Raw genomic sequence first — 11,602 nt, 5'->3', positions numbered from 1 at the left:
GGCGGGCTGCACGATGTTGGGGCGTGAGCGGAAGACGGCCTAACGGTGTGCGGGACCGTAGCCCAGCTTCATGGAGACGGTTGCGAATGGTCCTCGCCGATACCCCAGGAGCAACAGTGTCCCTAATTTGCTGGGAAGTGGCGGTGCGGTCCCCTACGGCACTGCGTAGGATCCTACAGTCTTGGCGTGCATCCGTGCGTCGCTGCGGTCCGGTCCTAGGTCGACGGGCACGTGCACCTTCCGCCGACCACTGGCGACAACATCGATGTACTGTGGAGACCTCACGCCCCACATGTTGAGCAATTCGGCGGTACGTCCACCCGGCCTCCCTCATGCCCACTATACGCCCTCGCTCAAAGTCCGTCAACTGCACATACGGATCACGTCCACGCTGTCGCGGCATGCTACCAGTGTTAAAGACTGCGATGGAGCTCCGTATGCCATGGCAAACTGGCTGACACTGACGGCGGCGGTGCACAAATGCTGCGCAGCTAGCGCCATTCGACGGTCAACACCGCGGTTCCTGGTGTGTCCGCTGTGCCGTGCGTCTGATCATTGCTTGTACAGCCCTCTCGCAGTGTCCGGAGCAAGTATGGTGGGTCTGACACACCGGTGTCAATGTGTTCTTTTTTCCATTTCCAGGAGTGTATACAGCGAAGCAGCCGAATATACTGAGCTGCATTACACGACATGCCTGAATATTCGAACTCTGAATGTTCTAAATGCAGTTACTAAAAACACTTGTTCGCTGGACACAGCTCAACAGCCTGTGAACACGTGTCTGACATAAGGTCGGCGGAGCAATGTTGCGATGATTCCGTTCACGGTAAGCAGAAGTAGAACTGCAACTAAACTCCTAGCGGAACTGTCTCACATGTCCCTTGCATCCGTATTTCACAGGCTCGATGCACACGAGCAACAGCGGCGTCGGAAATCGTTTGAGTGCACACACGAAGCTAAAAAAAATGGCTCTGAGCACTGTGGGACTCAACATCTGACGTCATCAGTACCCTAGAACTTAGAACTACTTAAATCTAACCAACCTAAGGACATCACACACATCCATGCCCGAGGCAGGATTCGAAACTGCGACCGTAGCAGTCGCGCGGTTCCTGACCGAAGCGCCTAGAACCGCTCGGCGACACACACGAAGCATCGCAGCAATAATCGCTAAGCGGTACTAAATTGGAAGTCAAATAGTGTAGACGTAAGCAGGCGAAAGTAGGCGGTGTTTGCTCGTTTTGTTTATTAATACATTAAGAAACGCAACAGCAGGTTTTGTTCTCACGCAATGGTTAGATCACGGCTATTGAAAAAAGCGTTCGTGAGACTGTTTATAGACTTAAGACAACGTGAAAGTACATTCTTTATTTCCGAATTAATTTACTGTCGTTTGATGAATTAAAAGTAAAAGAACAGCTATAACGTCAACCGTTCACATTTTCCTAATACTTGGATAGTGACCGCACTCTATGTGCATTTTCAGTGTAGAATCGGCCAGCCAACGCTGTGTAACACATTAAGGCATGTTTGTAAAGTTATACGGTAAACCTTACACCAAAAGCGCGTACCGAAATTCGCAGAAGAAAGGTTGCTGAAAAATGTGAATGGTTCTGAAAAGCTTGCTGTTACCTCGAGAGTGAAATCCCATCAACACAAGGAGGAAATTTGCTTAAAAGAAGGAGAAACGTTCTGGCAAAGTATCGTGGCAAGAGGAATGTATCTAAATCTGGTTGCTAACAATCGTACTGAACACTGAATCAATTTATTACCGGAAGTGAAAGACGATTCAATTTATGTCACTACTGAAGTGTGTGCAATTATCTATTTTATGGCTGGAAAACGGTAAAGCATTGATTACATTGAACCGGTTGAGGTACCAGACCGTATTTTAAACTGTTACCGTTAAATGAGGATTTTTTCGTTCGGATGAAAAGGCTCTCGCCATGGAGCAAAGTATTTGTCCGTCAGCGCCATTTGAAGTTTTAAATGTCCTCATACGAGGAAAAAGGCCACCTCTACACCATAAACCGAAAATAGATTAACAGAGATATCTATCTCTTTTCGCTCCTGATACGATTTCACAGCAAAACCATCACAAAACTTTAGACAAAATTGAAACCTTGTGGCTTTCTTCTTAGTCGTATAATCATACGCCGTAAGAGATATACACTCCTGGAAATTGAAATAAGAACACCATAAATTCATTGTCCCAGGAAGGGGAAACTTTATTGATACATTCCTGGGGTCAGATACATCACATGATCACACTGACAGAACCACAGGCACATAGACACAGGCAACAGAGCATGCACAATGTCGGCACTAGTACAGTGTATATCCACCTTTCGCAGCAATGCAGGCTGCTATTCTCCCATGGAGACGATCGTAGAGATGCCGGATGTAGTCCTGTGGAATGGCTTGCCATGCCATATCCACCTGGCGCCTCAGTTGAACCAGCGTTCGTGCTGGACGTGCAGACCGCGTGAGACGACGCTTCATCCAGTCCCAAACATGCTCAATGGGGGACAGATCCGGACATCTTGCTGGCCAGGGTAGTTGACTTACACCTTCTAGAGCACGTTGGGTGGCACGGGATACATGCGGACGTGCATTGTCTTGTTGGAACAGCAAGTTCCCTTGCCGGTCTAGGAATGGTAGAACGATGGGTTCGATGACGGTTTGGATGTACCGTGCACTATTCAGTGTCCCCTCGACGATCACCAGTGGTGTACGGCCAGTGTAGGAGATCGCTCCCCACACCATGATGCCGGGTGTTGGCCCTGTGTGCCTCGGTCGTATGCAGTCCTGATTGTGGCGCTCACCTGCACGGCGCCAAACACGCATACGACCATCATTGGCACCAAGGCAGAAGCGACTCTCATCGCTGAAGACGACACGTCTCCATTCGTCCCTCCATTCACGCCTGTCGCGACACCACTGGAGGCGGGCTGCACGATGTTGGGGCGTGAGCGGAAGACGGCCTAACGGTGTGCGGGACCGTAGCCCAGCTTCATGGAGACGGTTGCGAATGGTCCTCGCCGATACCCCAGGAGCAACAGTGTCCCTAATTTGCTGGGAAGTGGCGGTGGGGTCCCCTACGGCACTGCGTAGGATCCTACGGTCTTGGCGTGCATCCGTGCGTCGCTGCGGTCCGGTCCCAGGTCGACGGGCACGTGCACGTTCCGCCGACCACTGGCGACAACATCGATGTACTGTGGAGACCTCACGCCCCACGTGTTGAGCAATTCGGCGGTACGTCCACCCGGCCTCCCGCATGCCCACTATACGCCCTAGCTCAAAGTCCGTCAACTGCACATACGGTTCACGTCCACGCTGTCGCGGCATGCTCCCAGTGTTAAAGACTGCGATGGAGCTCCGTATGCCACGGCAAACTGGCTGACACTGACGGCGGCGGTGCATAAATGCTGCGCAGCTAGCGCCATTCGACGGCCAACACCGCGGTTCCTGGTGTGTCCGCTGTGCCGTGCGTCTGATCATTGCTTGTACAGCCCTCTCGCAGTGTCCGGAGCAAGTATGGTGAGTCTGACACACCGGTGTCAATGTGTTCTTTTTTCCATTTCCAGGAGTGTAGTTCAGGTTTCTTTTTTTCATCCCTTCAACAAACAGTTGAAAGTCCAAACCGGCTGCATTCATGGAAGGCTGACGGCTCCAGTATTGGGATTGTGAATAGGGCTGTTGATAAAATATCGGCAGTTTTTCCAAAAGATATGGACGTCTATCGGCGATGTTTTATAAAGGCACATTTGCATGCCGTGCGTGAGTTTCCTCGGAAACGCGAAATCTTAATTAAATAATTAATCTGTGAGAAATAAATAAAGCCTATGGCACAGAACTGCAGCGCTGTGTCGCTGATAAAACAAAAACACAATTACGATACTCTTATGTTTGATTAAGGAGAGGGAGGTCTTGGACAAGTGGTGCTGGAAGCACGTATTTTTTATTGACTGGCACACCGCCATATTTAATGTTATATAAGATCACTGCGAGTTGCAATCTTACTAGGCACTCGAATCTGTAAAGAATTTATATTTATGAAAGTAAGTAGAATTATTTAACTGTAGGCTTATTCGTTGAATATATCTGATTTAACTAACTGTGTAAACTTTTTATGTTTAGTAGACAGTCACCTCTGTACGACGTATTGACATGGCTGGCAAATTATTCTAATATTGAGATTTAGATTTGAGTCCGCACCTACCGCAGCAGTCTTTGGAAACGATTTAAATACGAAGTCCGATTATTTGAGTCTTATTTCACGGTCAACTACGAATAACATTACGTTTACGAAAAAGCCATTGTCAAGCGTCTGATACCGAATAATTAAACGTCCAAGTTCCAGATACGCAAATATTAATTACAACCAATCACTATCATACAATAATACATAATTAATATTTTATTTTATTTTATTTTATTTATTTTATATTGGCGACCGTGACAGGACTTGTTATTTTGTCATTTGTTACATTGTTCTCTTTGTTTCATGTGAAAAATCAACTTTCTGGACCTGGACTTGACTATATGAGAAATAACAAAAATCTGAAGATATTTGCCAATTATAAAATTTTGCGGGAAGACGCAATGAAGCTTCCAGCAAAATAAGGTAAGACGCAGCATCTTTGCATTGGCAGGCTTGACCAGACGCATAATTCAGTGTATTAGCTCTTCAGTAGATTCTGTAGTATTTCTTTCGCGTGTAGCAGTTTTCAGTGATAAATTTCATTCTCAGTACTTTTCCTTAAACAATAACTTCTGCAACAATACCAATACACGAGTGTACAATATGGCCGACTTCTGTACGATACGTTGTAACATGGACAGCAGCCATTAACAATAATCCCATATTCAGTTTACATTTTTAAATTAACAAACAGCCATTGTTGCTACGAGCGATTCATGCTCAACTGCATTTTATTTTAAAACCAGTGTCAAACATTAATTTCTTGAAATATATATCACGTGTGGCATGGTCATAACTAGAAAACAATACGCAAAGATGGAACAGCAAAGACATACTATTCAGACGCAATCCGACTCGGACGAGAGACAAATGTTAGAAAATGACTTTACGACAGCAACCGGTAGTGATGATTCATCAAATATTGACGCAAGTGTTAGCGGAAATTTTGACAATAGGCCGTCCACCACAAAAATTTCAAAGTCTCAGTCAGAGCCCATGTTAATACATGACGTCACGTCTAATGACGCGGCGGGGGCAGAGACCTTGCAAACAGTAAACATTGCCAACATGTTACAAATGCTAATGAAACAGAACGCGGAAAACATGGCAACCTTAAAGGCACAAAATGAACAGTTAAAGACACAAAATGACGAAATTAAATCTGATCTCATAGCAATCAAGACAGGTAGTGACACTTTGTGTAAACGTGTGGAACTTATAGACGCCACACTGACCGAACAGATGACTGAACTCAGTACAAAATTTTCCAAGCTTAATACGAGACAAGAAAAGACTACAAATGACGTAGCACTTTTACAGACACAATTAAAAAACCTTAATGTCACGTGTGAAGCTCTTACTGAACAAATTCAAACATATCCTTCAGTACACGACAACCTTGAAAAACGAGTTACTGACGTGCAGAATAAATTTGACGATGTTGAACAACACCTGACTGACATCTTACAATCTGATGCCACAGCTCATTTTCAAAATATTAATAAAGAATTTCATGATTGGGTAGAGAACAAAGACAAACATTTTGATAGATGCATACGTGAAAATTTACCAACAATTGTGCACGACTCCGTAGCGGAATACATCACTAATAACAAACAGCTGATTAGTGACGCAGTACAATCCGTCACTGCACCCATGAGACAATTCACCGATCAACCACAGTCTGAATGTAACGAAAATATCAGTCAAAATGTACAGTTCAGAAACCAATATACATACGAGTGTGACGCACACATACCGCACACAACATACACACAAGAACAAAACACACCACGACAACAACACATACCACGACGTGCAACCACAAACACAAGCTATTATCATGGTAAACCACAGCAACATTATCGTAATTACTCGCCAGCTGAGCATTGCAGTAATTACAGTGGAACAAATCCATATCATAATGCAAAGGAAGAAGAAAGCTTAATAAAACACAGGCAATTTCAGGCTTTTATCCCAGAGAAACGAACCATTCATCCGGTGATTTTTCTTAAATCTTTTAGAAACGCATTTCCACGCACTTGGAGTGACCGGAAAAAGATTTCATATATTGTCGGTTACATCCAAGGCGATGCAGCTGTCTGGGCATACAGTCAAGCTGACGTATGTACCACGTACAGTGAGTTTGAGCGTGCCTTTCTGAACAAATTCTGGTCGCAATCCGTCCAGGAGCGACTCAGGAGACAAATTTTAGAACCTGAAACTTTTAACAGTAAAAATGGTAACTTACGCAGATATTTTGAAAAATACTTGAACATGGGACATTTTTTAGACGAACCAGTCGCAACACGTGATATACTCCGTGCGTTGAAGGCCAAATTGCCTTTCAACATTAAAGAAAAACTCTTACATATTCCGGATGACGATCCAGATTATTTTTTAACAGCTTTAGATTCGGTTGACATGTTACTAGAAGATCAGCGCTTCGCGCGGCAAAACAGCAGCCAAAGTGTTTATACTAGTGGTATGAAAAACATGCAGGCTTGCCAACTCAATTCTGGCGCGCCCACAGTTGGATACGCGGTACAGCAAAAACAGCAAACTCACATGCCGTCTCAATACGGAAATCAAAATCAACACGCGTATTCCAATACAAACAACAATTACAACAGTAATAACACTTCGTGCGGCAATCCATACAAAAGGCACCGCGGTAATAACAACAACGGTAACAACGGATACAAATGTAACAACAAAAACACAAACAGAAATAGAAATAATAATAACTACGAGCCAAGACAGCATCAAGGCTGGACTCGTAGCGATCAATACTTTCATTCAAACACTGCTTTACCACAGCAGCCACCAGGACAAAATTGGAGCATACCTTACAACCGACAGGTAAGTTATAATGCGCAACAGCAACAACAACCGCAAAAGTTTGGAGAACACAACAGGCAATATCCGAATGTGAATATAATAGAAATGACACCTGATACACAACCTCAATCTGTGTCAGTACCTAGTACAAATGCTAATCCAACAAACTAGAAACAGTCACTTCTATGCCCCTGGTCGTGGCTGAAGAATTCTTGGGGGGCGACTTCAATGTTAATCAGTTATTTGACACCACAATTGAACAACAAAATATTGATATGCCTAATAATTCTAAACAAAAGCTACCTGTTTTATTTATAAGATACAACCACAATGACAATATATCAGATGAACTTTTGCAAGACAGTACACAATGTCGTTCAAACACAAATGAAATTGTTTTAGCATCTACTACTGGTGTAGTAGGTGGGATTCCAACTACTATTATCTTAGATACAGGTGCAGCTGTGAGCGTTTTGTCTTTTAATTTCTATAAAAAGATGTGTGAATTGGAGCCTGTGCCTGAGTTTCCTGCCCAAAACTGTAAAATAACTACCGCTCTAGGTAATAAGTCATGTAGGGTTACGAAGCAAGTTTTTGTAAACATTAAAATAGGGAATGGAACCGTACAATGGCCATTCCTGGTTGTACAAAACCTTGTGACAAATTGCATATTAGGAATAGATATTATGAGCGAGAAGGACTGCATTATAGACTTCTCCAAAGGTAAATGTATTTTAAATGATAAAGGCAGTGTAATTATTATTGATTTGGACAGGAGAACTCTAAAGCATGACAAACACTGTACAGGGTACAAGGTTCAGTTAGTACTTGACAATGACATTCAAGACACGCACACACACTCATCTGACACAGAGCTAATGGACTTGAAAACATTGCTTGATCATAAGATAAATGAAGCTACAGCTCTCAGTGTACATGAACGTATAAAACTACAGGAAGTGTTATCCAAATATTTACAAGTTTTTACCAAACGATTAGGTGTTATCAACACGTATGTCTACAAGATTGAAGTTAAGCCTCACAAGATCTTCTACCACTGACATATAACGTACCGTTATCTCAACGACCTGCTGTGTGGCAAGAATTAAAACAAATTACAACATAGATTATAAGTAGTATAGAAATTTTCATTTCAGCGGTTCCAGTGACGCAGTTGAAGACAGAAGAACTTTTCTTTCAACGCCGCGGTACCACCGAGAAGACTGAATATTAAAGTAAAATTTATGATTACGTAGCAGTGAATGATATATAAATTTTTCAAGGAACATTTGTGACTGTAGGTACCACTGACTTGGTATGACACCTGACGAACCGACAGACGTCATCTGTGAAGCGATCTTTTACTTCGAGAAATAGATTAGACGCACATCTCTCAGCAAGAAAAGCATCTACCAGTAGCCAAGGCCACACAGACACTATACACACACGCACAAAACGCGAGGAATCGAACAGTTTTCCGTCTCTTATTATTTTGAATATTTATTGAGTAGCGAAAACGCCTGGTCTTGCCTACTGATGTAATGAATGTTGTGTCTAACCTATCTTAATTTCAGATGACATCACAAAAAACATCGATAAAATACCAGCAAAACCGTTAAAGAGGACGTAAATATCTGCAATCCATGTAATCAAATGTGACACAATGTAATAATTTATAGCTATGTAATAATGATGTAAACATGTTTATGTGTAACTGTATTATGTTTATGCTAAGAAAATATGTGACTTGTATATGTATGATTACTTATGTTTTTTTTTTAAACTGATGTATAATGTAACTGTTACTGTGTGAAAATTTGAACGATAACGAGTGCCAAAATGTGAAAAACTTTAAAAAAAAAATGCGTAGTGAACCACTGATCACGGACATTAACGTACATTACTAAGTCTGCAACTATGCAGAAACCTATGTGAAAGAAACTGTTAATGACATTCATCATGCATCGTACCTTTGTAAACGCGATGAACGATTTCTTTGATGAGTAACTACGAACATGTAGGTGAGCTATATTTAGCAAAAAAAAAAACTGAAAATGTGAAGTGCGTAATTGGTGCATCGTCTAGTGACATTACTACAGTATCTAACTTCAAGATGTTAACTGGACTAAATGGTCACAACGTGCCTGTCCAGAAAACAACACGACGAGTGGAAGAATTTTGGTTGGAACTTCAGGGAATGGTATGTTCTCGAAATGTGACGGACACACTTACCTGGACTGTCCAAGGATCGACGCCAGCTATGTGCCGTCCGAGGTTCTGCAACCAAGCTTCCACGGAATATCGAAAACGAACTGCATATGGACTAATTACTCGACGGGTCACGTCTGATCTGTAATAAACAATGCTTTTTGTCACAACGAACTGCATCACAACGACTATAATGGAAATAGGAAATGGACATGCTTATGTATCAATCACGTTGTTATACAGCGATGTTACTGTGATCAAAAAATTTTACCACGACGACACTAACCTGTGAAACAGTACTGTGCAGTAGATGAATATAAACTGTAATAACGACACGATGTGTATAGGTCAACGCACCTGAAACAACAGGACATTTTTCGTTGAAGCATTTCATTGCAATACTATGTAACTAAGAACATTCAACAATCTAAAGTTGTATTGTATTATAACAAATATTGTAATTTTAAAACTAAGTTACCTGTCATAGAATGTTGTCTTCATATGTAATCTTGGTGGAATATTTTCTTTGTGCAACGACTAAGAAATGCGCGCGCACACGAACAATATGAACTGCAATACTGAGCCGCGTGATCTAAATTTACGATATAACGGCAGTGTCGGAGTCACACAGACGCTTCTGCGCATGCGCGCACTCTGTTTAGCCAACATAAGAACTTTTTCGGCGCACGCGCGTCATTCAAATTTTGTATATAATATACAGTATAATGTAAGTCATGTAAATAGTTGTAGATAACTTAGATTTTCTTGTGCCTTTAGGTGAATTGCTCGCCTGCAGGTGTGTCCTTTCGCCTCGCAATTCAGGGGGCAATATAAAGGCACATTTGCATGCCGTGCGTGAGTTTCCTCGGAAACGCGAAATCCTAATTAAATAATTAATCTGTGAGAAATAAATAAAGCCTATGGCACAGAACTGCAGCGCTGTGTCGCTGATAAAACAAAAACACAATTACGGTACTCTTATGTTTGATTAAGGAGAGGGAGGTCTTGGACAAGTGGTGCTGGAAGCACGTATTTTTTATTGACTGGCACACCGCCATATTTAATGTTATATAAGATCACTGCGAGTTGCAATCTTACTAGGCACTCGAATCTGTAAAGAATTTATATTTATGAAAGTAAGTAGAATTATTTAACTGTAGGCTTATTCGTTGAATATATCTGATTTAACTAACTGTGTAAACTTTTTATGTTTAGTAGACAGTCACCTCTGTACGACGTATTGACATGGCTGGCAAATTATTCTAATATTGAGATTTAGATTTGAGTCCGCACCTACCGCAGCAGTCTTTGGAAACGATTTAAATACGAAGTCCGATTATTTGAGTCTTATTTCACGGTCAACTACGAATAACATTACGTTTACGAAAAAGCCATTGTCAAGCGTCTGATACCGAATAATTAAACGTCCAAGTTCCAGATACGCAAATATTAATTACAACCAATCACTATCATACAATAATACATAATTAATATTTTATTTTATTTTATTTTATTTATTTTATAGTTTCTTTCGCCTTTATATCGATATCGAAATGGCAATATCGAGTGCCGATATGTTTACTTTATATTTTTTCGCAGTTTTCGAAAAGTCTTTGAACTTGGAACACGTGAGGCAATACTGACCCTACGACTTATCTTAGAAGAAAGATTAAGGAAAGGCAAACCTACGTTTCAAGCATTTGTAGATTTAGAGAAAGCTTTTGACAATGTTGACTGGAATACACTCTTTCAAATTCTGAAGGTGGCAGGGGTACAATACAGAGATCGAAAGGCTATTTATAAATTGTACAGGAAGCAGATGGCAGTTATAAGAGTCTAGGGGTATGAAAGGGAAGCAGTGGTTGGGAAGCGAGTGAGACAGGGTTGTAGCGTCTCCCCGATGCTATTCAATCTGTATATTGAGCAAGCAGTAAAGGAAACAAAAGAAAAATTCGGAGTAGGTATTAAAATCCATGGAAAAGAAATAAATACTTTGAGGTTCGCCGATGACATTGTAATTCTGTCAGAAACAGCAAAGGACTTGGAAGAGCAGTTGAACGGAAAGGACAGGGTCTTGAAAGGAGGGTATAAGATGAACATCAACAAAAGCTAAACGAGGATAATGGAATGTAGTCGAATTAAGTCGGGTTATGCTGCGGGAATTAGATTAGGAAATGAGACACTTAACGTAGTAAAGGAGTTTTACTATTTGGGGAGCAAAATAACTGACAATGGTCGAAGTAGAGAGGATATAAAATGTAGACTGGCAGTGGCAAGGAAAGCGTTTCTGAAGAAGAGAAATTTGTTAACATCGAGTATTGATTTAAGTGTCAGGAAGTCGTTTCTGAA

General features: G+C 41.7%; 1 long non-coding RNA gene across 1 annotated transcript; it reads right to left on the bottom strand.

Moving 5' to 3' along the window:
- Positions 1–9,273: 9,273 nt before the first annotated feature.
- On the bottom strand, positions 9,274–9,856 carry LOC126412203 (uncharacterized). Its single transcript, XR_007575258.1, has 3 exons — positions 9,732–9,856; positions 9,540–9,610; positions 9,274–9,395 (listed from the first exon to the last, which is right to left on the bottom strand). It is a non-coding gene; the product is annotated as an uncharacterized LOC126412203 (long non-coding RNA).
- Positions 9,857–11,602: the final 1,746 nt, after the last annotated feature.

This window comes from Schistocerca serialis, chromosome 7, assembly GCF_023864345.2.
Source record: "Schistocerca serialis cubense isolate TAMUIC-IGC-003099 chromosome 7, iqSchSeri2.2, whole genome shotgun sequence".
Taxonomy (NCBI): domain Eukaryota; kingdom Metazoa; phylum Arthropoda; class Insecta; order Orthoptera; family Acrididae; genus Schistocerca; species Schistocerca serialis.
The sequence above is the reverse complement of the archived record's forward strand: the minus strand, read 5'-3'. Positions and strand labels throughout refer to the sequence as shown.